This window comes from Dama dama, chromosome 30, assembly GCF_033118175.1.
Source record: "Dama dama isolate Ldn47 chromosome 30, ASM3311817v1, whole genome shotgun sequence".
Lineage (NCBI taxonomy): Eukaryota > Metazoa > Chordata > Mammalia > Artiodactyla > Cervidae > Dama > Dama dama.
In genome coordinates this window covers 33,734,754-33,762,683 of record NC_083710.1, presented here as the reverse complement: position 1 = coordinate 33,762,683, position 27,930 = coordinate 33,734,754, and the positions used below count along the sequence as shown (strand labels likewise).

Here is a 27,930-nt window from a genome sequence, read left to right as displayed (position 1 = left end):
CAAATCTGAATGTGTGTGTGTGCCGGGCAGAGAGGCTGAGGCGGGAGAGGCAGAGGCAGAGGCAGCAGCTGCTACGGGAAAGCAGAGCTCTATGGTGTATGTGTGCATGTGTCTAACCCAAGCCAGCCCCACACCCGAGCGGCCGCCGGAGCGAAAAGGGCCTGACTTTTCCACAAGTGTCTCCAACTCCTCAGGCAAAAGAGACACCCACAGACCTCCCCCCCCTTTCTCACCCCAAACTCACTTCCACAGCCGTTGAGATAAGAGGCCCCAGACTTTTAACAGACCTTCAAAAGTGAGAGCGACACGATGAGATCACGGTCCCCGAAACCGGGGTTTCTGTTTGTGCAGAGGGGCGAAGGCAGCCAAGATTCGAACTTCTCAACCACATACGGTTGCATTACACTTTAGATCTCTGGAAAGTCAGGGTTTTTCCTATAAGAAAGTGACAATGATCCAGTCAGCCACTTTTAAAACACCCCTTTTCTGGGCTCTTAAGCCCGTACTGTCAGGTTTGCAGAGCAGCTGAAATCTTGAGTAACCCAACAGGCATTTAGTTTCATCCTTTTTCTTGGTTTGCTCGAATTTCACAGCTTGTCTGGAACTTTTTATTTAAATACAAAGCCCTGTCTTAACTTCCTGGAAATCAAACGATTCTTCCATGAAATTAAAGTACAGCCACTTCATTTCGATACAGGGGACTCGAGCAGGAAATGTTTGGGAGGGCCTGCTAGAATTAGCAAATTCATTAGAGACCACATTTTTAACTGTTGGGCTGTTTTATTTGACTTGGTGTGGATTACTGTGATAATCAAACGAATCCTTGTGATGCTATCTTTCCTTCCCATCGAACCACTTAGTGCATCCATGTAACTGCTCTAGGGTTACAGGAGTTGTAGGTATATTGTTACCCGGAGGATTAGATGGAGGCAGAGAGTGCCCATGCCCAAATCCATAGGCTGTGGCTTCCCTAACCCACCAAGTTGCCTGGTTTTAACAGACAAACTTATATTATGTCTGTGAGGAAAATGTGCGGGCTCTAATAGCCAGTTCTGGAGACCATACGGTTATATCAGCCCTTTATGAAACTATTATCTATTGCTCTCTAGCCTGAGCAGACCACACCCCTATTCAGTTACAACAGACTTCCCTTTTTTTCACTCTCTAGTGGTATGTTTATACACTTCTAAACCCACCAGCCAATTCCTCCAAATTTAACAGACCAAAGTTAAATCAATTTATTGTTAATTTTTTTCATATATCCCATGTAAACATCCACAACATGTTTTCTCAAATTTATTAAGCTACATGAGAACAGACAGAGAGATAACCTCTCCTGACTATGATTTTAATGCTTACTCCTTAAAAAAAAAAAAAAAATACATAATTGGTATCAGGGTTTATAGTCTTGGTGAGTGGACAATGCATGCTATATGAACATGAAAAGAAATAATATTAAAAATATATAAACTAATATAATGTTCTTAAAGTCATTGGTGTTTAAAAAAGCAAACATCTAAAGTTAACTTTTATACTGTTTTCATACATATATGCTCTTCACTTCCCTCTATTAATCTAATTTTATGCTTTATTTAAATCTAGGTTATTTTAATTCTGTTTTATCTTCTCAGTGACTATATTACAAAATATTCATGAGAATGATTACCCTTTAAATGGCATCCATGATATCAAAATTTGACTATTACTTGAAGATTGTACTATCAGTATTTTCCAGGAGCAATGTTGGGTTTGCTCTGGATCAACCACTTTTTTAGATACTTTTACCAGTTATTTCTAATAGCTTACTCCTTCCAGGGTCAGTTTATGGTCACAAAACAACAAGAGAACAATGGGCCCAACACAGGTTTCTATTTCAGCAGGATGCTATGGTAAGTAACAGGCACTGGATTTAAATATCAATAGACCTGGGTTCAAATCCTTGCTCTGCTACTTACTAGCTCTATAATCTCAGACAAGTTTTTTGTTTTTCTTTTTTAAACTTTGTGCTTCAAATCTTTCAGCCATAAAATGGAAGTTATCACTAAGTGGTTGTAAAGATTAAACTTATTTTTCAAAGATTTAAGATTATGCTGACCTCTTTAAATTCATGACAGGAAAACTCAAGTGCAATTAGCCTTGAGTTTTCTTCATATTTTAATTTTATATGAAGACAATGGTTGCAAATTAAGCTTTAAAAAAAATTCTATCCTCAAACAGTATTATTCCTCATTCAGTCTAGTGATGGTTGCTTCATTTACTCCCAAGTATATCAGGGGCCATGTCACAAAGAAGGATATTAAGACCTCCACTTACAGGCACATTTCTCATATTTGCTTTCTGTGATACAAAGGGAGGAACATAAAAAGGAGAAAAACTTTCGAGTAAACCCTACAACTTCCAGCTCTAGCCCTGCAACTTTAACGTTCACTTATTTATGATATTAGACCCTCTCCTTCAATGTGAATCATCAGTTACAAACTGGCATATATTTTACTTTAGGGTTATTGAGTGTTTTATCCTAACTTACAGAGTTACCTAATTTAAAAAGCTTGATCACTCTCTCCATGCCCAATTTAGGCAACTGAATTTCATATCTTCATTAACGTAATTTATGCCCTTCCTGGAGTCGGCCTCTAAGATAGGTGAAGTGCCTCTCTTTGGGGATCCCATAATATTCTGTACATTAACTACTATGCTCACAATTGTAATTATCCAGTTATGTGTCTGTTTGTCCCACTGCACAGCACCCCTTATAGGCAGGAATTTTATTTTTGCATCCCAAGCACCTAGCAGGGTGCCTGCCATATAGCAGGCACTAAATAACATCTACTGAAGAAATGAATTAATACCTGAAAGAGTACTTACTGCAGATTATTGTTTTAATCTTCCTCTTCCATCATTGGAGATAAACATTGGGGTATTTCTAAATCAGAAGGCAGGAAAATAGAATAATCAGTAATAAGCACATGTTAGGATACTAATATTGAGGATAGATGTCAATGGCACCTCGTTCTTATAACTTAAAAAGAGGAAGATAGAGTTGGGGGCTGGAGGGAATTGCAAATATAGACAGACACATGTATTTGTACTATTTATCCGCTCCCAACTAGGCCAAGGTTATTCCTAGTTGGATACAATGAACTATGGCAAGCCAAATAAGAATTTATCACAGAAAACTGCAAGAATGTCTGCCCAAAGGTTGCTTCCAATGGGCATTTGAAACTTAACTCTAACGTAAAAAAAAAAAAATACAAAAAGCAGACGGGGGCTCTGGGTGTTTGGCTGCAGGATATTGATTCCTCCCCATACAATGAATCCTAAAGTCAAGCTATATGAATTCTCCTGTTGTCTGTCCTTCTCAAAAAGGGCTGGTTTCTGAAAAGGAGGAGAAACAGTAAACCAAAATGTCTGAGGAGGTCAACCATACTAAGGATCCTGTACACTTAAAACCTTTTTTTTTTTTTGGATGCTGACAATAAAGGGGAGAATTCAGGAAGAGAAAACAGCACAGACCGTGCACTAGGACACTGAGTCCCACCCCATGTGGCGCCTGGCAGCCAGGAAGGTGTGCTTATTTCCCCAACCCTTGCTGAGGGACGGTGATGCCTTATTTCACATGTGGGGATGTTACAGGATTAAACACATGGGCCACGAGAAAGACCCAGGGAAGGCAGAGGAGCGGTGTTACTCTATCTGTTGGCGAGCATAGAAGGGAAACTTCGGCTGCTTAACTACTTCTGCCTTGGCCCAAGTCTTCTGTCCCAATGTGGCTTATAGGTGGGGAAATTAGTGGTTTCAGCTGTGGGCAGATAGGTGGCTACGCAAAGAAAAAAAACCCAACAACAACAAAACAAAACGGTATGTAAGCAAATTTTTGTGTGTTAGGGGGGCATGCTGGGCAGCTTGCAGGATCCTAGTTCCCCAACCAGGATTGAACCCAGGCCTTCAGCAGTGAAAGCAATGGAGTCCTAACCACTGGGCTGCCAGGGAAGTCCTGGACACAAATTTATACCTACAATATTTCTAGAATTGGAATATTTCACTGGTGAATAAGGAAGAAAAATTACACCTATTTAAAAATAAGGTGCCTCTTTTCTGGTTAGCCAAAGAATGGTATACATGAAGAGGGGAAACTCATTAGTAAGTTTCTATAAAATGGTGATCTAAATCCAGAAAAGATCACTCCTTTAGGTCTTGATCTCAAGAACCATGTCAACAGGCCAAATTCACCTGCCCTATTAGAAGTGCCATAAACCTTGAGAACAAATGTCTTGGCACACCTGCTAGGATGGCTTATAATAAAAAAGACAGACATGGTAAGTGTGAGTGAAAATGTGGAGAAACTGGCACCATCATATACTGGTGGTGGGAATGTAAAACAGTGCAGCTGCTTTGCAAAACAGTCTGACAGTTCCTCCCAATAATATACCTAGAGTTACCATATGACCCAGCAATTCCACTCCTAGGTATGTACCCAAGAGAAACAAAAACATCCACACAAAAAACTGCATATGATTGTTCATAGCACATTATTTGTAATAATCAAAGAACAGTCCAAAGGTCCATCAACTGATGAGAGGATAAATAAAACGTAGTATATCTTTATGATTGAATATTATTAATTGATAGAGAATAGAGTACTGACAAACGTCACAACATGGATGAACCTGGAATACATTATGCTAAGTGAAAGAAACCACACACATAAAACCCCACCTATTGTACAATTCCATTTATATAAAATGTCTAGAATAGGAAATTTATAAAGACAGGAAGTAGATTAGGGGTAACCAGGTGTGGGGGCCTGTGGGGAAGGGGGGTGATGGCTAATAGGTTTTCTTTTAAGAAGATGAAAATTTTATTATAACAATGTTTGTGCGACTCTGATGATACCAAAAGTCATCAAATTGTATGTATGTGAATTCTGTCTCAATAAAGTGGATTTTTAAAAACAGAATTTATATTTTATGAAACAAACACAGAAAGAGACGACGGATCACAACCCACTTGTCAATTCTGTCCAGTACTTTCCTCTTCATTCAGTGGAAATTTCTTCTATTGGTGGCATTATATATTCTGCGGTTACAGTGTATTTTTGCTACAAAATAATGTTAAAAGAGCACTCTTCTGGGATGCCTTGGGAGGTTTTCCTTGAGCTCCTGAGATGACTGTACTGTCAGCTGAGCCACAAAGCATAGCGTCAGACTGTGCAAACTGGCAGGACTCTCTGGCTTCCATGACACGCAGATGTTCCATCTGGTCAGCACAGTGTTTCTAAAAAGGTGGATTTTTTTCATATTAAAAAAAAAAATCTAGATTTTGAACAATCTGAGATCTGATCAGCTTGGCTCCACATGTAGGCAGGTGATGATCCTGTGGTCGACCCCCTCGAAGGAGGTGGTTGTTCTGTCGTCTGCCGCAGCCCCACGGTTCCAAAGCACCTGAGCTGCCTTCTCACCTGGCTGGCCCCTGTGGACTCCTGGGTTGGCAAGTCCTGAGTTGGGTCCTTAGGATTTCAGGACTACAACCTGTGATTCTGAAATGTTCTTTGCTCAGAGGTTCTTCTCCTGAGAAACACTATTGTCACACAGAACAGAGAGTGGGAAACTGAGCCAGAGAGGTCCCTTGGGTGAGGAACAGAACCATGTTTGGCACTATCACAAGTAGCAGGTACTCCTGATGAGAAACAGGGAGTCTGGCTGGCTATTTGTCAGAGGCTGTCCTACAGCCGGGACAAAAGACTAGAAATTGAGCTTTATACACTGAATCTCTCCTGTGTGCTGGGCTATACAGAGATGATTTCATCTTATCCGCACAGGATGAAAATAATTGTACAAATAATTCGAAGGAGGGTTAGAGAGATCCCTTCAGTTATCCAAGGTCACACAGCTAGTGAGAAAGTAACAATATTGACCCAGTTCTGACTCCAAAGCTGAAGTTTTCTCCACTGAGCCTCATGGCCTTTCAGTTACTAGCCCAGCTAATAAAAATTTAAAGACAATCACATTTTCCCACCTAAATATACCCCATATCCTCATGGGGATTTGATGTGTTTACAGCCTTGACTTTCAAGGTTTTTGAATAGGGCCCATACATTCTGCATATATAAATCTTGAAAAAAGTTTCATGAAACAATACCTACCGTTGTGATGGAGTCTGACTTCTTTTCCCTTAAAATTCTAAATTTACTTTGCAACCCACAAATAGGCCCTACAGTTTGCAGAACGCTGTAATAAAGGTGGGAGTCAAGAAGTCCGTCTTCCGTCAAGGGTAACAACAGCTCTAAGAGGCAAGTGTGGATGCTGCCTACTGATGGGATGGGACTGAAGGGAAGAAACTCCACGGCAGCTGCTGCATCCAGGTACCTGCAGCCAGAGACCCCCACACAGCCAAGGAGGCTGCTGCCAAATCTGTGGGGCCGAGAAAGATAGGAGACAAGAAGGAAGAGTGCCTTGCTCTCCCTGGAAGATCAAGACAAAAGCAGGCGTTCCAGGCCTTTGGGAGAAGCAAAGATGCTTGAACATCCTCGAGGCCTAGGAGAGAAATCCTAGCAGAGCCGATAAATATGGGGTTCATCACCTTGGATCTGTCTTTGTTAGAGGCCAGGCAGAGTCTCTCTTCGAGCAGAAGATAGCCTCACCTCCCCACAGGACAGCTTTTTTGTTGGAAAAAAAACAGCACCCAAAATGGCTTGTGGGGCTAAATAGAAGGTGACCACCAATCCATACCTGTTGTTCATGAAGGTGTTAAAAAAAAATCAACAACAGAAAACCTGTGTGCTTTTTTTCCCCCAAAGGTTGCTGTAGATCCTTCTTCTAAGGCATCCTTTTGATTTCCAAGAACAGAAATAAGCAAGTAGGAAGGAGATAGCATGATTTAATATATTCTAACATACATACTACCAGCAAATTGATAGTCACATTCTGAAACAGAACTCTGCCTGAAAAAATTCATGGCATTTGACCAGTGATTTTGCTTCCAAAAATACTCAGAAAGTAATCAGAAACAAGTAAAAAGCATGAAAATTTGAATATTAATTGCAGAATTACCCATAATATGTCAACAACCTAGGCGTTCAATGAGTGGCTTGACTTGGTAAACTGTGGGCCATCCTCAAGACAGTTTATTACTAGGCTACAATCACATTCTTACATAATATGAGGGAAAGGGGCAGGGCACAACTTTTGAAAGAATAATATAGCCCAAGGACACAACATAAACCACATAAACCAATTAGAATCAAATGAGACCAAGATGGCAGACAAGACTAGACCTTGATCCTCAATCAGCAAGTGAAATGACACACCCAGAGGTGCCATGACAGTTCCAAGGCACTGTCAAAACACCAAGGAGTGGGAGGGAGCCCAAATCCTGAAAATCTCCACCCCTTCCCCAAAGTAGTTGGAATAATCCTCCCACTCACTAGCATATGAAATTACCCAACCTATACAAAACTAACTGGGCCACATTTTGGAGCCACACTTGCCCTCTGCAATGGCCCACACTCTATCTGTGGAGTGTGCCTCTCTCCGAATCTGAACAAATCTACATCTTACCTATCACTTTGTCTCTCAGTGAATTCTTTCTGGGATGAGACATCAAGAATCTGAGCTTCATTAGATTCTGAAACCAGGTACCAGAGGGTTTTGGCTGGGTTCAAGTCCCAAGCAGGGTTGATTCTAATTGGTTTATGCGGTTGTGTCCTTGGGCTATGTTATTCTTTCAAAAGTTGTGCCCTGTTACACTTTCACTGCAAGGGGCACAGGTTCAATTCCTGGTTGGGGAAGTTCCACATGCCATGTAGTGCACCCCCTTCACCCCACAAAAAAAATTAGGAGCAAAAAACCTCTAATTTCTTAAGAGAAGAAATGTGCTAAAGAAGACTCAAAGATTTAAATCATTAAAAAAGAGTTAGACCTCATTACTCTAGAAATTCTTCCCCCAAAACAAATATACAATCTATAATATATAAAAATCATGTACATTTATCATAGCTCTAAAGTTAAGCTGTCTTGGCAGGGGGTGGATGGGAGGGAGGTTAGAGGGAAGGGATTATGTATGCATATAGCTGATTCACATTGTTGCACACCAGCATTGTAAAGCAAATATACTCTAACTAAAAAAATAAATAAAAGTTAAGGTGTCTCCACTGTCATCTAAATCTGACCAGCCTGTTAACACAGATCAGAATCAGGTATCTGCTAGAAGGAAAACTATCAGTGTTTACATGGAAAAACTTTTGCCTCACCACTGATGTGTCTTCTTTAATGACTATTTTTTTTTTTATGACTATTTGTTTGTTTCCCATAATTCAGTCCTAAGTCATCTTCTCTTTGCTTCTCTGCTCTCTTAGAGACCCCAGGGACCAACTCCACGTGGAGTTTTAACCTCCAATTCTATGTACATGACCCCGTTTCCCTTTCAGCCTTTGGTTCTGTCCAGGATTGCACTGGGTCCCAGTGTCTCAAGCCTATAGGTCTGCTCCCAAAGCCACACTCCAGTCTCATTTCTCTATTTGCCAACTCCCTACACCAGCTCCAATTCTAAGAGTCTCATTCCTCCCTTCTGCTTCCCTCACATCAAATTCTGTAACATTCATGTCACAGTACTTTTGAATCATCCCCATCCCAATTTTTTTTTTTTTTTCCATTTCTGTTGCCCCCAACTGTAGTTCTGGCCTTTATTATTTTGTGGATAAGCATGGAGGCTTTGGAACCAGACACTCCAAAGGTTAAAATCCCAGCCTTGGCACTAACCAGCTGTGTTACTTTGGACACAGTGAATTAACCTCTCTGAACTTCAGTTGCTTTGGTAAAATGATAATGCCCCTTTCAAAGGGAAGTTGTGAGTTTAAATTAGCTCATATACATAAAGAGCTGAGCCTAGTATGCAAATTTCTTAGAATTCTGTAAATGAGCACCAGATGTTGGCTGTTTATTTTAGATTATTTAAAAAACTGGTATTATTAATATTTTCCTAACGCATAAAACTCCACTGCTTAAAAACTTTCCATTTAATTACATTTTCTTCCCAATTAACTGCCAAATCCTCACTGGGCCTTCAAGGCCTTCCGGAATCAGGCAAAACTTGCCCCCTTCTCTCTGCCACAGCTCTCCTAATTTCCAATCAAATTGGACTTGTACTCTCCCACCTTCGAGCTTCTGGTCACACTGTTTCTTTTGCTTTGGAGTGTCCTTCCCCCAGCCTCCACTGATAAATCCAACCTGTCCTTTAAAACTTCCCCAACTGTTTACAGTCCTCAACTTGAGCTTTTTCATTTGTGAACTCTTGTCACTTTTGGTTGTACGTTTCTAATGGCTTTTACAGTGTTATAAATAGAATGACCATAGATTATTACATATTTTATAACCTATATAAATATATTACACATTATGTTGCCTTACTCATCTTTGTTTCTCAGCACTCTTTGCCCATCACAGGTATTTAGTAAATGATAGCTGAATGTCAGGTGAGGTTCAATTTTCTGTCCACATCTATCATAATGCTGATACTCAAATTTAATAAACTGTGCCTACAATTTCCTTCCCTTTGTAGAATAAATTATACTCTAGTATGCTGACTCAAGGTATGTGGAGCAAAACCTAGTGTTGTGTTGTCATCTTGGTTGTTCAAAATCTGTGGATACTGGCAGTTTTATATGGTTAAATTCTATTCAGATTGGTCCCTATTCTGATGGTTTGGGGCAATGGTTTTTATGAACTAGTGTTTTAATAGATTTTTTTTGTTTGGTTTTTACTGTGGGAGGTGTTGTTATAGTTGAGAAGCTTGCAGATATATTTATTTTTTTTAATTCCCGGATCTTATTAAAAGTCCTCAAAGTCAAAACAATAACTAATACTAATTGATTGTATATGTGTGTGTGCATGCTCAGTTGTGTCCAACTCTTTTGTGACACTACAGATGGTAGCCCGCCAGTCTACTCTATCCATGGGATTTCCCAGGCAAGATTACTGGAGCCAGTTGCCATTTCCTCCTTCAAGGGATCTCCCTAACTTAGGGATTGAACCTGTGTCTCCTGCATTGTCACTTGGATTTTTCACCACTGAGCCACCAGGGGAACCCAATGGATTGTATGCATGCAGTAAATTTTGAGGTTAATGCAGTTTTTTTTTTTCCTGCATATTGCCAGTTATCACAAAAATTCATAAGCTCCCCCAAAATAAGTCCTTCCTGTGTAGCAAATTCATTTGGGCACCAAAATGTGTGCCACTGAATAGTTCAACAAATTCAATCCAGGTTTTAGATTTGGGTAAAACCAGGTTACATTTGCATGAAACGACTCCAGAGTTATTGGGAGCAGTGTGGGTGATGAGGGTTCCCTGTGTGGACCCAGCAGTGGTAGAACAGAAATGGAGCAAGGTGGACCAGATCTGCAAGGCCCCAGCAAGGACCGACACTCCCCTCCGTCTCTTGGTCCCTCCCACACTGCTAGGGCTCCTGGTACCGGGCTCTGCTCCCCCTCCCTCCACCTCCTCCCTCCCCCCACCTCACTCCTCCCACCCTGTTCTTTCTCAACAATGGCTCCTGCTTCACAAACACAGTGCTTAAAGCACCTAGTTCCTGGGATTTATACTTGCCAAGTGCTGTGGGGAACAAGTTTTTCTCAAGCCCAGGAATCAAAAGGCACTTATTTCAACACTTGAGGGAAAAATAGTAACTAAGAAAATCAATAATCTCATCCCAAGCAGGAGAATGGATTTTTGTGAGGCCATCTCTATGGTTTCCTGCCCATCTTTTAAAAAAAGTGTAATATTAGTCTCTTGAATCTTTTTTCCTCTTGTGTTTTCTTACCTAAAGAAATGTAAACTTTTTACAGGTAGAAACATTATGTGAACTGTTAATCGCTCAGTCCTGTCTGACTCTTTGTGACCCCATAGACTGTACCCCACCATGCTCCTCTGTCCATGTGATTTCCTAGGCCAGAATACTGGAGTGGAGAGCTATTTCCTCCTCCAGCAGATCTTCCCAACCCAGGGATCGACCCTGGGTCTCCCTCATTGCAGGCAGATTCTTTACCGTCTGAGCCACCAGGGAAGCTCAGAAACATACATTCTGACCTAAATATTATGTGGTAATAAGGTGTCTTCAAAAGCTATATGTTTCTTAAAGATAATTAGAAGACTCAAAGAATATCTTTACGTGGCTATATATTCCTTGATGTTTAAAAGTGAGCCTCTTATTTTTTTTTAAGTTTTTTTTTTTTTTTTAATGGAGCAAAAGAACACAAATGAAATTAGAGGAAGAACTGCCAGAGCAACAGAAGAATGCCAAAGAGGGGAAGGGAGAAGCCTACCAGAGCAGAAGCCAGTGCCAGAGTGTTCCACTCTAAAATGTTTCTGAATCTATCCAACATCTAAGAAACGTGGCCCAAGGCAGGTTGTGAGCCCTAAATGTATGGGTTAGATGCTATCTAAATCCACACAGAGCAATAAGAAAGAATGTACATGCCTATCTCCCAAAGCAAAAAGATTGGAAGAGGACCCAAGGCAGAAGACCTGCATTCTTCTAAACTGAGATGCCGACCACATCATTGCTTGGAACTCTTAAGATTCAAGGACAGACCAGACAAGTGGAGCCAAGAGAGCCTGTGAAGGAAAGGAAACCCCTGTCTTACTCTGTTCCAGCTCAGTTCAAGTATTCTTAGTCTTAAATGTGCTACCAAAGACATACGATTGTCACAGTGATAGGTTAACATTTGTAGCTGAGAAAGAATCCACGTGAAACACTTGAAAGAGCTCTTTTAGGCAAAACTTTCACTTAGAAAAGTTTCCAAGTTTAATTAGATCCCTTCTCCTTCCTCTGATCTCTCCTTTACTCTCTGTTGTCTAAGAAATTAAAAAAAAAAAAAAAGGACCCATCCATTCGTTAGTGAGAGAATAAAGGGAAGGGCAGCATGGAGCTTCTTCCACCAGAGTGAGAAGGCATGTTATTCAGCTGAAAGTGTCTGTGGATGGTAGGGGGGCGAAGGGGGCAGAAACTAATATTTATTGGGCGTTTACATCTGCTAGGCACCATAAATGCTTTCTATGTAGCATGTGAAAGTGGTTCAGTCATGTCTGACTCTTTGCAACCCCGTGGACTGTAGCCCTCCAGGCTCCTCTGTCCATGGGTTTATCTCCTTATAATTCTCTGCTCCTTGGAGTGGTTGCTACTTCCTTATTTTACAAAGGAGGAGGTAAGGTCTCCTAGGCTGATCCAGTTAGCCCCTCTGGCTCCAAAGTCCAAGTCTTGTACACGACGTCCTGCATGGATGTCTCCTTACAGTCTCTGCTTTGGCACCCCAAACCCAACAATCTCAAAAAAGACCCATTTCCTCCTTGGTTCTTCCCTCTCCTTAACTCCCAACAATCAACAATTCATCAAGTCCCATGGTCTCCACCTCTTTCATCTATGTCTCTGGTCTACCCCCTTCCCTCTTTTGGAAGACCACCATCTTAGTTCAAGCTGTGGTCTCCTGCTTGGGCTTATTCCAACAGTTTCTAACTACCTAACGTCTCTGGGCCTCAGCCTCAGAAAACTCCAAGTGATTTTTCTAAAGTAATTACGATAATACAATCATGGTATTCCCTGACTTAAAAAAAAAAAAATCCTTCTATGACTTCCCACTGCCCTTCAAGAGAGCCTTCAAACGTCTTAGCAGAGTGTCACAGTCAGCGTCTGCTGCTCCCTCCTGCCGGATGCTCCAAGCTCCCACTGGTCCCCGGGCACTCACCACTCCCTCAATCAGGATGACCTCCACCTGCCCACCTCCTGCCTGACTTTCAGCTTAGGCGTCTCTTGCTCTCAGAAGCCTCCCCTTAGCACCCACGCTGAGCCCACGCCACTTCTGGCATCCTCACCAGGCCTGTAACTGCCCACACGTGTGGCCTTCTAGTCTACAAACCCCTCAAGCACAGGGTGAGCTTTATTCACCGTTTCTTGGCATCAAGCTGAGCGCTTGGCCTAGAGGAGCCACTCAATCCATGAGTAAATGCTTAAACAGAGTGGGGAAAGTAATGAAGAGCCATGGGTCTAATCATGACTTTGCTACTAATTCCTGTATCATTCAGGCTTCCCTGGTGGCTCAGTGGGTAAAGAATCTGCCTGCCAGTGCAGGAGACACAGAAGACTTGTGTTCGTATCCCTGAGTTGGGAAGATCCCCTGGAGGAGAAAATGGCAACCCACTCCAGTATTTTTGCCTTGGAGATCCCATGGACAAAGAAGCCTGATGGGCTACAGTCCATGGGTCACAAAGAGTAGAACACAACTTAGAGACTAAACAATAACAAAACTCACATGAAAACAAAATGCTAATGACACAAACTACTCTGTATAATAGTAAGCTACAAGAATCTATTGTATAGCACAGAGAATGCAGCCAATACTTTATAATCACTATAAATGGAGTACAATCTATTAAAACTTTTAATCTCTCTCTGTCTCTCTCTCTCACACACACACACACACATACACACGAAATACTAAGTTTTCCCATCCTTCAGGTGGGATCTGCATCTCACCCCTCACTCTCCATCCCCAGCCCTACAACCCTCTCCCAGGGATCAGGATAAATATGAAAAGGTGTTTTTTTTTTTCAATATTTAAAAAACTGACATGGAGGTGGAAATATATGATATGACCTTTGATTCTGTAGAAGACTCTTCTTCCAGGTGATAAAGATCCAAGAGGATTAAATAGCCAAAAGATCTCATGAACCTCACAACTGTGCAAAAAGTGGGAGATATGTATTCATGTGGCAAAGAGGAAAATATCAGGGGGCAAGGTTTCAAATGTATTTATAAGGTGATGGGCTCTGAACTCCTATTTATAATACAGGAAAGGAATCTTGGGGTACTGTGGGCAGCCCCCCAAAGACACAAACTCAGTGTGCTGTGGCCATCACAAAGCCACCAGACTGAAAGGTAAAGAGAAAACACTGTTACCCTGCCTTGAGTATACACTACTTCCTTCAGGGCTGAGGTCTGTCTGGAGATGGGTAACAAAAATAATCAAGAGCACTTCAAATTTATAAAGGTGGACTTATAAAGAGAAGAAAAGACAGCAGATGTGTAATTAGTAGAGCTAAAGAGTAAAGGGGGAGTACGATGTAGGAAATTCAGTCAAAAACGCACCGTAGGGTAACCCTCCACACCTAGAAACAGCGGTATTGCCTTAAGGTTGAATCAAAGTGAGAGGGAGGGACAATTGTGGGTGGAAAGTGTCATACGATATTATTTTAAGTGCTATTTTCTACTTACTATACTATTAAGTAGTAGTTTAAAGAAGAGTCATGGAGTTTGAGGACATGGTTGTAACCAGCCCCCAGTGTTTTAAATGAAGGTTCAGAGAAGGCCGAGGTCTTAACATTCCATTATGGCAGAGCAACAGAAAGAACCCACGCCTCCTGACTCTCAGCCTAGTTCATGCTCTTTTCTTGATTTAATACAAAAAGACTGTGACGGATGATTGAGACACAAAGTATTAGAGAAGTTGGAGACAAGGCCTGGTAAATAATGCACTGTTAAGGAAAACCAGAATCGTGGGTGCAGTAACCCTCAACCTTGGAGGCTGACATGGTAGAGTGCAACAATGTTTTCTCACAAAATAGCCCTTTGTGCCACTGTTGGAGGCAGGAGACTGGCCTGGGTGACCTGCTGAGCTAAACGCATCTGGCTGCCTCGCTCAGAGCACCTATCCTCTGAACTTGAACGACGACACAGTCCACCGGGGAAGCGCCCAGGCTGCTTCCCACTGCTGCATTCCCGTCAAGGTTGGACGTCCAGGCCAACTGCAGCCCCCTCCAGGAATGCTGAGGTCAGTGGAATTCTACCAGCACTTGCCGGGTGGGGAGGAGAGACAGGTGCCAGTGGAAGTGGTATGGAGGATACGAGGGCCAAACATCCCAGGAAATCCGGCTGCTGCGTCTGCCGGGAGCCTGGTGGTCAGAATGCTTGGAACCCAGGAAGGCTGGGAGCGGGAAGTATCTCAGGTATTCCAGTCCTCCACTCTTGGCACTGCGGAAGCAAGAGAAAATAAAGCGGGGAAACCTGTTGGACTAGACCATCAGGGCTGCTGTCCTGAAGTTGGCGGCTGCCTCCTGCTAGAAGGGATCTGATGGTTTTTCCTTCTGAGCAGAGAAGACGTGAGGACCAGAGGGATCTGAGAGAGCGAGATGCCTGTTTGCCAAGATGTGTAGGGAAGACCTGGGAGGTGTGAAGGAGCAAGCTTCAACCTAGTCCTTCCGGGCTGAGGTGACGCCTTTGTTGTTGCTTAGTCGCTAGGTCATGTCTGATTCTTTGCAACCCCATGGACGGTTGCCTGCCAGGCTCCTCTGTCCATGGGATTTTCCCAGGCAAGAACACTGGAATGGGTTGCCGTTTCCTCTTCCAGAGGATCTTCCTGACCCAGGAATCGAATTCATGTCTCCTGCATTGGCAGGAGGATTCTTTACCACTGAGCCACCAGGGAAGCCTGAGGTGATGTGTACAAGTGCGCAAACAACATGCTTGTGGGAAGAAAAGGAAGCTGCTTGAACAGATACATATTTCTTTGGCAGAGGTATGCAGCTGAGGGATGTTTCCAAAAGTTTGTCTCAGCAGAGAAAAAAAGAACCCCAAACGTTTCACCTTTTTATTCAAGCTGGCCTTCCTCTCCTAGTCCATCTTATGTTAACGAAAAGAAGTTCTAATGGGAGAAGTAAGGCATACCAGGAATGATGAAAGAGAAAGATCTGAGCATGAAGCTGGAGGACAGATAAATGCAGGTGAGTGAGAGATATGTGGGCGCCTGTGTTGGGGGAGAGATCATGGCATTCTTCCCTCTAACACCTTGCAGGACGAGGAAGTAACGGTTTTCAACCATGTGCATGTATGCGTGCTTAGTCGTGTCCAACCCTGAGACCCTGTGGACTGTAGCCCGCCAGACTCTTTCTGTCCATGGATTCTCCAGGCAAGAATACTGGAGTGGGTTGCCATGCCCTCCTCCAGGGGATCTTCCTGACCCAGGAATCGAAACCTCATCTCCTATGTCTCCTGCATTGCAGGTGGATTTTTTTTACCACTGAGCCACAGGGTAAGCCCTTTTCAACAATGTACCTGTCCACTAATAACCTCTGCCTCCCAGAGGCCAGAACTACTGGCTTGCCAGGCCCACAGTGAGATTTGAGTTTAGCATTTTACCTCTGTGTCTTAACCTGCAAGGAGTGGGATTAAATAATCAGCAAAGAGCAGACCACAGGAGTTGGCTTTCTGGACACGCTTCTGGGGGTGATGACCAAATAGGAATGCTCTTTCATCCCACATTTTTCTCTGGGAGGGGCAGAGACTCACGTGGATTTATGCAGACATTTGCAGAAAAAAAATAAGTATTCCAATTGAATTCTGACTTGGTGATTTCTAACAACCTATATATAAACTTTGTGTAATGCAATATCTGAGACATAAGGTATTTATCTTTTCATTGTAAGAAAGAAGTTAAATTACCTTTTCCCTCCTTAGCATTCCCTCTCCCGCTCTGTTTTTCTTTCCAAAAGTTGCCATATCTATTTTATTTAATGGTCTAAAAAGGTTGCATCACATTTGGTATTCCACAAAGAGGAAATAGAAAAAATTATTAAATAGTGAAGAAAGACAGCACTGCTTGCTTAGAAAATAAGATGTATGAACCGTTAAGAATGGGAAAACACCAGCTACTATGGCAGAGAGAAGACATTTTTGCCAAATTTAGAACCCACTTGAAAATCACGGGTTCTAAGTTTAGAACTGAACTAAAAACACTTGAGCTCACATTGCATTTGGCATTCGTTAAAAAAAAATTCTAAAATACTAATTAAAGGAAAAAAATTATTCTCTTAGTTCTAGAAGCAGGGAATTATTTTCAAACAAATTCTTTATTGGCTCAATAGACTGGCCTGCACTTAAAAAAGAAACATTTTTTTCTAATTAAATTTTCCTTACAAAATAATGATTTAAAATCAAGAGGAAAAGCAGTTTGCCAAAGTCTTTAAAGAGCTACAGCATTGTTGGACCCAGACCTTGGACCCAAACAAATATACCAGGTGGTCATACAAACTTTGTATTTATATATTAGTTGGTGTCCAAGATAGAAGCAATTACATCGACTGCTGGTAAACTTAAACTAATAAAAACGCAATAAAAATGGAAAATATCACTCTAAACAAAACAAAGACAAACGTTTAACGCATTATTTTTATTTTCTAATTTAGTTGTTCAGTCACTAAGTCATATCCAACTCTTTTGTGACCCCACGGATTGTAGTCCACCAGGCTCGTCTGTCCGTGGGATTTCCAGGCAAGAATACTAGAGTGGGTTGCCATGCTAAGCTAATTATTGCAACATCACTAAGAAATGGATCAGAATTGCTGCTCTGGTGAAGACTATAAAAAGTTTCAGACTCAAAAGGACCTACTTAAGTAGTAAAATCAAGAACTAATAGTGAGTAGACAGTGTTTAAAAGGCATCCACTGGCTTAACATGATTTCAGACAGCCAACAACTTTCTTAGTTATAGAAAATTTAAACCTGACTTGTGCCATCTTACACATGCATACACACACACACACACACACACACACACACAAACACACATCTATAGATAAATAAATAGCCTGAGAACCTGAATTCAAATAATTATACTGGAGGTTAAACATGAATATTCAGAGCAAATATTTGCCACAGCAAGTACTTAAAAACACAAAATTTGCGGGAAAATCTTGTTTTTCTTTCTGTTTATTGCCGTGGAGTTTGAATACATTTCTGAGAGACCTTAGGGAGCAGGCTTAGCGACTGGTGCATTTGACACTCTTCCTTCAACAAGATCATTAACTCAGCAGTTCAAAACCCTGTAACTTAAATTTCAGGCACTTTCAAAAACTCCTGTTGAAGAACGTAAGATTAGTTCTTGAGGTAATTGACTTTATTTTTCTTACCAAGAAGGTGTGGTTTGTACTGGTGGAAACAGGGTCAAAATTTTAAGTTGTAAAAGCAAAAAACACTGCATGTATAAGTGGAAAAGGATTTGTCTAGAATATATATTAATTTTATGTATTTATTTTTGCTGTGCTGGGTCTTCATTGCTGCGCAGGTTTTTCTCTAGTTGTGGTGAGTGGAGGCTGCTCTCTACTTGAGGTGTGTGGGCTTCTCATTGCGGTGGCTTCTCTTGTTGTGGAGCACGGGCTTTAGGGTGCTCCGGCTTCAGTAGTTGCGGCACGTGGGCTCAGCAGATGTGGCTTCCTGGCTCCAGAGCACACAGGCTCAGTAGTTGTGGCATATGGGCTTAAGTTGCTCCACCGCATGTGTGACTGTTCCAGATCAGGGATTGAACCCATGTCTCCTGCATTGGCAAGGGGATTCTTTACCACTGAGCCACTAGGGAAGCCCTTGGAATATGTTTTTAAATTTACTTATTATTATAAACATAGTTAAGCAGATATTAAGTAGTCAGCGAAAAACAAAACCGGGAGCTGACTGTGGCTCAGATTATGAACTCCTTATTGCCAAATTCAGACTTAAATTGAAGAAAGTAGGGAAACCACTAGACTATTCAGTTCAGTTCAGTTCAGTTCAGTTGCTCAGTCCTGTCCAACTCTTTGCAACCCCATGGACTGCAGCACACCAGGCCTCCCTGCCCATCACCAACTCCTGGAGTTTACTCAAACTCATGTCCGTTGAGTGGGTGATGCCATCCAACCATCTCATCTTCTGTCGTCCCCTTCTTCTCAGACCATTCAGGTATGCCCTAAATCAAATCCCTTAGGATTATACAGTGGAAGTGACAAATAGATTCACGGAATTAGATCTGACAGAGTGCCTGAAGAACTATGGTTGGAGGTTGGTGACATTGTACAGGAGGCCATGATCAAAACCATCCCCAAGTAAAAGAAATGCAAAAAGGCTAACTGGTTGTCTGAGGAGGCCTTACAAATTGCTGAAAAAAGAAGAGAAGTGGAAGGCAAAGGAGAAAAGGAAAGATATATCCATCTGAACACAGAGTTCCAAAGAACAGCAAGGAGAGATAAGAAAGCCTTCCTAAGTGGTCAATGCAAAGAAATAGAGGAAAACAACAGAGTGGGAAAGACTAGAGATCTCTTCAAGAAAATTAGAGATACCAAGGGAACATTTCATGCAAATATGGGCACAATAAAGGACAGAAATGGTATGGACCTAATAGAAGCAGAAGATATTAAGAAGCGGTGGCAAGAATACACAGAAGAACTATACAAAAAATATCTTAATGACCCAGATAACCACGATCGTGTGATCACTTACCTAGAGCCAGACATACTGGAGTGCGAAGTCAAATGGGCCTTGGCAAGCATCACTACAAACGAAGCTAGTGTAGGAGATGGAATTCCAGTTGAGCTATTTCAAATCCTAAAAGATGATGCTGTGAAAGTGCTGCACTCACTATGCCAGCAAATTTGGAAAACTCAGCAGTGGCCACAGGACTGGAAAAGGTCAGTTTTCATTCCAATCCCAAAGAAAGACAATGCCATCTGCCGTAAAGTGCACTCATCTCACACTCTAGTAAAGTAATGCTCAAAATTCTCCAAGCCAGGCTTCGATAGTATGTGAACCGAGAGCTTCCAGATGTTCAAGCTGGATTAGAAAAGGCAGAGGAACCAGAGATCAAATTGCCAACATCCGTTGGATCAACAAAAAGCAAGAGTTCCAGGAAAACATCTACTTCTGCTTTATTGACTATGCCAAAGCCTTTGACTGTGTGAATCACAACAAACTGTGGAAAATTCTTCAAGAGATGGGAATACCAGACCACCTGACCTGCCTCCTGAGAAATCTGTATGCAGGTCAAGAAGCAACAGTTAGAACTTGACATAGAACAACAGACTGGTTCCAAATCAGGAAAGGAGTACATCAAGGCTGTATATTGTCACCCTGATTATTTAACTTTTAGGCAGAGTACATGATGCGAAATGCCGGACTAGATGAAGCATAAGTTAGAATCAAGACTGCAGAGAGAAATATCAATAACCTTAGATATGCAGATGACAGCACCCTTATGGCAGAAAGCGAAGAGGAACTAAAGATGAAAGTGAAAGAGAAGAGTGAAAAAGCTGGCTTAAAACTCAATATTAAAAAAATGAAGATCATGGCATCTGGTCCCATCACTTCATGGCATATAGGTGGGGAAACAATGGAAACAGTGAGAGGCTTTATTTTCCTGGGCTCCAAAAATCACTGCAGGAGGTGACTGCAGCAATGAAATTAAAAGACGCTTGCTCCTTGGAAGAAAAGATATGACCAACATAGACAGCATATTAAAAAGCAGAGACATTACTTTGCTGACAAAGGTCCATATAGTAAAAGCTATAATTTTTCTAGTAGTCATGAGTAGATGTGAGAGTTGGACCATAAAGAAAGCTGAGTGACGAAGAATTGATGCTTTTGAACTGTGGTGTCAGAGAAGACTCTTGAGAGTCCCTTGGACTGCAAGGAGATCAAACCAGTCAATCCTAAAGGAAATCAGTCCTAAATATTCATTGGAAGGACTGATGCCAAAGCTGAAGCTCCAATACTTTGGCCACTGGATGCGAAGAATTGACCCAGTGGAAAAGACCCTGATGCTGGGAAAGATCAAGGGCAGGAGGAGAAGGCGACAACAGAGGATGAGATGGTTCTATAGGATCACCGACTTGATGGACATGAGTTTGAGCAAGCTCCGGGAGTTAGTGATGGACAGGAAAGCCTGGCATGCTGCAGTCCATGGGGTAGGAAAGAGTCAGACACGACTGAGCGACTGAACTGAAGCAGATATTATGTCATTCTCATAACAGCACCTGTAGCTCTCATTAAGGGACAGAGGTGAACATTTCTAAGGTGTGTGTCAAAATCAGAATATGAACTTACATCCCCAGCATCCACTGGCTCACTCACTTCTGGATCCATGTTCTTCAACAAATCCTTCTCTCCTTGTAAATGAGCCAGTAACACTGAATTTCATAGTCTCTTCTGTCTTCACTATTGCCCTCATATTTATTTAAAATTCTTGTTTACAATGAAGTTAATATTTTGGACCATTTCCTTCTTTGCTCAGGTCTTGATGCCTAGATAAACAGAAGGAAATAAGACAGAACCTCTGGATAACAAAAAGTATTTCTTGAACCTCTAGGAGGTGGGATGAGCACCATTCTCAGATGGTGGTTGATTCCATCTCTGTGAAGAATTTGCTTTTCTTGGACTCTACAGACAGAAAGGCCCACACACTTGGGCTAATGCCAGGAACACATGGCCAGTGACACTGGCTCCCTGGAAGGTGACTCTATAAGGCATGAATGACGTGAAGTGAAGTTGCTCAGTCGTGTCCGACTCTTTGCGACCCTGTGGACTATAGCCCACCAGGCTCCTCCGCCCATGGGATTCTCCAGGCAAGAATACTGGAGTGGGTTGCCAGTTCCTTCTCCAATAAGGCATGAATAAGAGCAAGAAAAAGCTGAGTGGTCTGCTGACATCCAGATTTCCTGTTGTCTTTGCAGAGACAGCTCCCAGACTCTTAAACTGCCTTCTAGAATTTTCAGTTCTTTCTCCTGTAATTTTTTTTTTCCACAGAAATAATACATGAATAAGTTTAGCATACAATTAGGGAACCCAAATACTTGGTGCCACTGTGCATTTGTCCAAGTTTAAACCCAAGTTTTCATATTTTCCTTTGCTTTATGACTGTAGGACTTGTCTATGATTCTAGCCCTATGTCTATGAGAAATATGTATTTCAATCCAGAATTTAAGAATGGATGAGCAAACTAGACGGTGGCAGGTAGGCTTTCCTGACGAGAAATGATTTTCTCCACGTGCAGGGGAAAGATACATTGCTGATATTCAGCAAAAAGAAAAAAAAAGAAAAAAAAGAAAAAAAAACAATAAAATAGCTTCGATTTTCTATTTCAAACATCTCATTAGATACCTCCACCTTGAACAGAACAGACTCCAGAAACAGACCCACATGTTTGTATATGGTTAACTGATTTCCAACAAGGGCAGTGAGAGAATTCAAAGGGAGAAAGGAAAATCTTTTCAACAGATTCTGCTGGAACAACTCCAAACCCATTGGGGTGGAAATGGACACTGACCCTTATGTCACGTAATACATAAGAATTAACTCAAAATGAATGATAAACCTAAATGCAAAACTCATGGGGTCACAGAAGAGTCTGATATGACTTAGTGACTAAATAACAACAAAACTAGAAAAAGCTTAATCAGAGGGAAAAAAAATCTATCCCTTATTGAAGGAGGCAACAGTGTCTTAGAGAGGATGCAAAAACATTCATACGATAAGTTGAACTTCATCAAAACTTTAAAATTTGCTCTTAGAAAGATACTGTTGAGAAAAATAAAAAGATAAGGCACAGATTGGGAAAATATTTATAATACATACATTTGATAAAGGACCGGTGTCCAAAATATACAAAAAACTATTACAGCTCAGTAAGAAGACAACCAAGGCAATTTTTAAAGTGGGCAAAGATTTGAAAAGACATGTCACAAAAGAAATTATCTGAATGTCTCAAAAGCATGTGAAAAGGTGGTTCACATCTTGAGTCATCAGGTAAGTACAAATTAAAACCACAGTGAGATACCACTACATGCAATTAGAATGGCTAATGTTGAAAAACTGACAATACCAAGTGTTGATGAAGATATGGAACAACTGCTGGTACATCACTTTGGAAAACTAAGAGTTTCTTTTTTTTTTTTTTTTTAATATTTTTATTTTTATTTATTTCTTTGGCTATGCTGGGTCTTAGTTGCGGCATGCAAGATCTTTAGTTGTGGCATGTGAACTCTTAGTTGTGGCATGTGGGATCTAGTTCCCTGACCAGGGAACGAACCTGGGCCCCCTGCATTGGGAGTGCAGAGTCTTAGCCACTGGACCACCAGGGAAGTACCCAAATAATAGTTTCTTAAAACAGTAAATGCACACCTACCATTCAACCTTGTTATTCCATTCCTAGGTAAATTCCCAAAAGAAACAAAAATCTGTATCTACACAAAGACTTCACTGATATATTCACAGTAGCTTTATTTGTAATAGCCAAAAAATAGAAACAACCCAAATGTCGAATAACTAATAAATGGATAAACAAGTTGTGAAATATCTATACAGTGGAGGATCCGTTAGTAATAAAAAGGAATAACTACTGATACAGACACGAGAGGGTCTGTATCTGTATGATATAACACATGAAGTGAAAGTCGCAGTCACGTCCAGCTGTTTGTGACCCCATGGATAATACAGTCCATGGGATTCTCCAGTCATTCCCTTCTCCAGGGAATCTTCCCAACCCAGGGATCGAACCCAGGTCTCCTGCATTGCAGGTGGATTCTTTACCAGGGAAGCCCATGAGATAATGTGAGTGGGTCTCAAAATCATTATACTGGGACTTCGCTGGAGGTCCAGTGGCAATGACTCCATGATCTCAATGTAGGGGGCCCTGGGGTTGATCCCTGGTCAGGGAACTAGAGCCCACATGCCTCAACTGAAGATACCAAATGCTGCAGTGAAGACCGAAGATTCCCCACGTGTTCCAACTAAGACCCGGCACAGCCAAATAAATAAATAAAATATTTTCAAAAATATGGTGGTCCTAGCTATTCTTTTCTGCTTGTGATCCAAAAGTGGTCATTGTCCCTCTTAAAATGGGATGCCTAGGACAGTATATGGTCTTCCATATAGATGGAAGATCAGCTACTGGCTCCTTTCTTCTATGCCTCTACTACTGTAATGTAACCTGATGTGCCACTAACCTTTTTAGCTCCAAAGCTGATGTATATTAACTTGTAGTATATTCAAATATTTAGAGGTTTTGTCCCCATGTAAATTCTAAGGACTCACTGGAAAAGACCCTGATGCTGGGAAAGATAGAAGGCAGGAGGCGAAGGGAATGAGAGAGGATGAGACGGTTGGATGGCATCACCGACTCGATGGACATGGGTTTGAGCAAGCTCCGGGAGTTGGTGATGGACAGGGAAGCCTGGCGTGCTGCAGTCCATGCAAAGAGCTCGACATGACTGAGTGGCTGAATGACAACAACAAATTCTAATGACACCATCAGGCATCTGAAGGGGTGGCTAAAAGAAGGAGGAGGGTGAGAGAGGAAGATAGGAGAGAATTAAGTCCTTGTAGATTCTGCCAAGTTATTAAGTGTTTACTGCCCCTGATAGCAAATAGAGGCCATCTCCGCACCCACTCCTCCCTTCAAGGCTTCCTATCAGCTACCTACCAACTCCATTCCCTGATGAGTAACCGCCTGTTCAACAATCTGCCTTGACACACAATCTGACACCCGGTCTCCTCCTCCTCCCATCAGTTCTACCCCTGATAACTACTGGGCACTTGTGGTGAGTGATTAGAAGCAGGGCATTTTGGCAATTGCTGTAGAACACATATATCCAGGAAATGCATTTATGTTAAAGTTCCTGGCAGTTCAGATGCTGACATCAAGTAAAAGTTTTGCCAAAAAATATGCAGGGAAATGGATCAAGAAACCAGTCTCTTGGGGACTTCCCTGGTAGTTCAGTGGTTAAAACTCTGGGCTTCCACTGCAGGGGGCATGGGTTCCATCCCTGGTCAGGGAACTAAGATTCTGTACTCTGTGCAGTGTGGCCAAAAAAAAAAAGAGAAAGAAAAAACAAACCAGTTTCTTATCTTGCCTTTTTCCATGTAGATTCTTCATACAAGAAACGTTGCATGTTTGTTGTTAGATTTTCTAAAGTAAAGTACAATATATTCAGTGGGTGAGGACAAGGATTGTTTTTCCAGGCAATTTCCTTAAAACTTCAAGTCATTTAAAAGGAAAGACAGCTGAACAAGTTTTAGTACTTTTTTCTTCTATAGTCAACTTCAGGCTGATGGTCATTGAACACTCCTCCACATAGACATTCCTTCCATCAGATCAGAGACCCTCACCCTCTTAACATACACATCACCAGCACTCTTGTCATTCTCAGAGCCTCCTCTTAGTAATTCAGAGCTAATATTCCTCCACATGGGAAAATCATCCCCTCTGTGTCATTCAGCCTTATCTCCCTTCAATCCTAGACAGGGCCTATGAGGTCCTCAGTCACCTCTTCTTTTTCCAAAATTATCCTCAGGCTGTTTCCATTGGCTTTTCCCTCTCCTCCTTTACATACAACCAGGACCCTCCAATATGGAAAATATATTTGTTCAATACCACTCTAACAATCCATCTCTTTTTTCACTCCCATCTGAACACCTCAAATGATTATTCAACATTTTTTCCTTCCTTGGATTCACCTCTTAATGCTGTTTTTATTAATCTGAAAAATTATATCCTCCTAAGGTCAATAATGACTTCTAAGTTGAACAGATTTAATCATCTTCATTGGGAATTTATCTTCTCGTATACTGCTCCTTGGGGCTTCCCAGGTGGCTCAGTGGTAACGAATCTGCCTGCCAATGCAGGAGACATGGGTGTAATCTTTGGGTCAGGAAGATCTTCTGGAGGAGGAAATGGCAACCCACTCCAGTATTCTTCCTGGAGAATCCCATGGGCAGAGGAGCCTGGTGGGCTACAGTCCCTGGGGTGACAAAGAGTTGGACAGGACTGAGCACGCATCATCGTACTCTTCCTTATGGTATTGGGATCCAGCAGGGGTGGGAGAGACTGGAGAGGAGTTGTACCTGTTGGGGGAACTGTGGAGGTTGCTGGTGTGGTTTCCTCTGTGAGACTGTCATTGCTCACTCTATCTCCTTAGGGACAATTTCTTAGTGTAGGAAACCAGCAAATTCTTTGCCCTGAACTTGGGGCCAAAAATCACCCCAACCTCTTCCCACTAATTATAACTGGATGGCAGGTGCTTAGGTCTGAGAGGGGCCCATCGAGTCTCTGATCTCCACTCTGGGTGGCTCTTCACCAGGAGGTCTCTCGTGTGCAAGAATTGCAGCTCTCACCCATCCTCAATCCTTAATTCAGTATCTTCTCCCGTTCTCTTTTCTTGTTTCACACTGAGTTTCTCTCAGTATCGCTGTCTTTCACGCAGCCTCACGGTCTGTCCTGGGACTGACCTTTCCATTACAAGGAGCATCCCCCAAACCACACTCAGAAACCACAATTCCCTTCTCTTGCCCTCACAGAGGCACTAAGTAGAGAAATCAGCCTTAATTAATTGGAGACTCCCTCTTCTTTAAAAGCCATCATTGCTAATCTTGAACTTCTCAGTGGAATGGAATTTTGAGAAGTCAGTCCTTTAGTTCTTGTTCAGTTGCTCAGTCCATGTGATCCCATGGACTACAGCCTGCCAGGCTCCTTTGTCCACAGGACTTCCCAGGCAAGAACACTGGAGTGGGTAGCCATTTCCTTCTCCAGGGAATCTTCCCGACCCAGGAATCGAGCTGGGTCTCTTGCATTGGCAGGCGGATTCTTTACCACTGTGCCACTAGGGATGCCCAATCCTTTAGTTATATCACCTTTAAATAATTCTGTAGTGAGTTTATCCGAAGAACTCAGAATTCTGCCCCAAGCCACTGGGGTTTGGTTAATGTGAACCTGCAGTCCATGTGCCAATCATGCTAGCATCACCTGAGTACCTTATACCTTGAGAAGCAAGAATGATACTCTAATAAAGGAATTTGATGACTTAAAGAGCCATAGGTTAAACGTGAAAGTCTCCATCAGTACAAAAGCTTTGTCAAAAGCCTTGGTCAAATTACATGGTTTTAAGTTAAACATATGGATGTGAAAATATCTATGAAAATCTCCATGCATTTTAATGACTTAGAGTTATTAACCTGAGGTTTGAAATCCTCTTCGAATGTGTACATTTTTCTAGTGCAAAGGTTCATCACTTTCATCAGCTCCTTAAAGGGTTTGTGGCCTCCAAAAGGTTTAGGAACCTCTAAGTTAGGGGAAAGATAAGATTAAAATCACAATATTAATATTTCATGTATTTCTAAATGTAATACATAAAAATAGCAAATAACTTCCTTTTCAGCAAACAGCAAAAAAAAGTTAATATTGTAAATAATCACAATATGATTAGTAACTATGTTTAAACACTAATATAGACAATATTATTCTAGCATTTTATCTGTCGACAAGTATTTACCTGAATATACATAAAACAAGTTTATCAGGAAGAGGGAAGTTCATATACAGATTTTAACCTAGATTGAAAACTACCAATAGACTTATTTCCACTATTGTTTAAAAAAACTTTAATCAGGTAATTTAAAGGCAATATAAATACAAATAAAATCAGAATTTAAATAGTTCCTCAGTTACAGCACCTATTTTCTTACACTGGATAAGAAAGATAAATTATTGTACCTGCTTTATAAAAGATTGATTAAAAGATACACTGTGGAAACTCCTTTCATAGTCAATTTCTGCAGCCAAAACCCAAATTCGGAGCCCCAATTTTTTAACCCAGGTCCCATTCAAAGTATTCCAAGAGTAATTCTTCAACTACTGAAAAGCATCAATTTCATAAATGTATCTTGGAAATGGATTTTTAAAATTAGCACGTTTGCAAGAGCAAACCTATCAAGTTATTGTATACATTGTTTTTTATACATTTGAAATGTAACTTATTTATCCAGTCATTCAACAAATATTTATTGAACCTCTGCTATATGCAGGTACTGCTCAAGGTGACAGAGTTATAGCAGTGAACGACCCAGTCCAAAAATATATAATAATACATAAACATAGCTTCATTAGAAAACATTCAGATACATAAGCTCATAGGATTAAAAAAATCAAAATTGTCCTCCTGGAGGCCCGCTCCATCTCAGTTCTTCTTCTGCAATAACTACTACTAACAGTACTTTCTCCAGACTTTTTATTTACATAGAATATCTTAGGTGGTAGAACAGCTTTACTGTACAGACTGTATATATGTACACACACAGTGGGAATTCCCTGGTGCTCTAG

The 27,930-nt window shown here is 41.5% G+C and overlaps 1 long non-coding RNA gene and 1 other non-coding gene across 2 annotated transcripts; both read right to left on the bottom strand.

Annotated features, from left to right (window-relative positions):
• Window positions 1–256: 256 nt before the first annotated feature.
• Window positions 257–26,868, bottom strand: LOC133049467 (uncharacterized). Its single transcript, XR_009691328.1, has 3 exons — window positions 26,787–26,868; window positions 2,866–2,923; window positions 257–435 (listed from the first exon to the last, which is right to left on the bottom strand). It is a non-coding gene; the product is annotated as an uncharacterized LOC133049467 (long non-coding RNA).
• TRNAG-CCC (transfer RNA glycine (anticodon CCC)) lies at window positions 22,846–22,918 on the bottom strand. Its single transcript has one exon. It is a non-coding gene; the product is annotated as a tRNA-Gly (tRNA).
• Window positions 26,869–27,930: the final 1,062 nt, after the last annotated feature.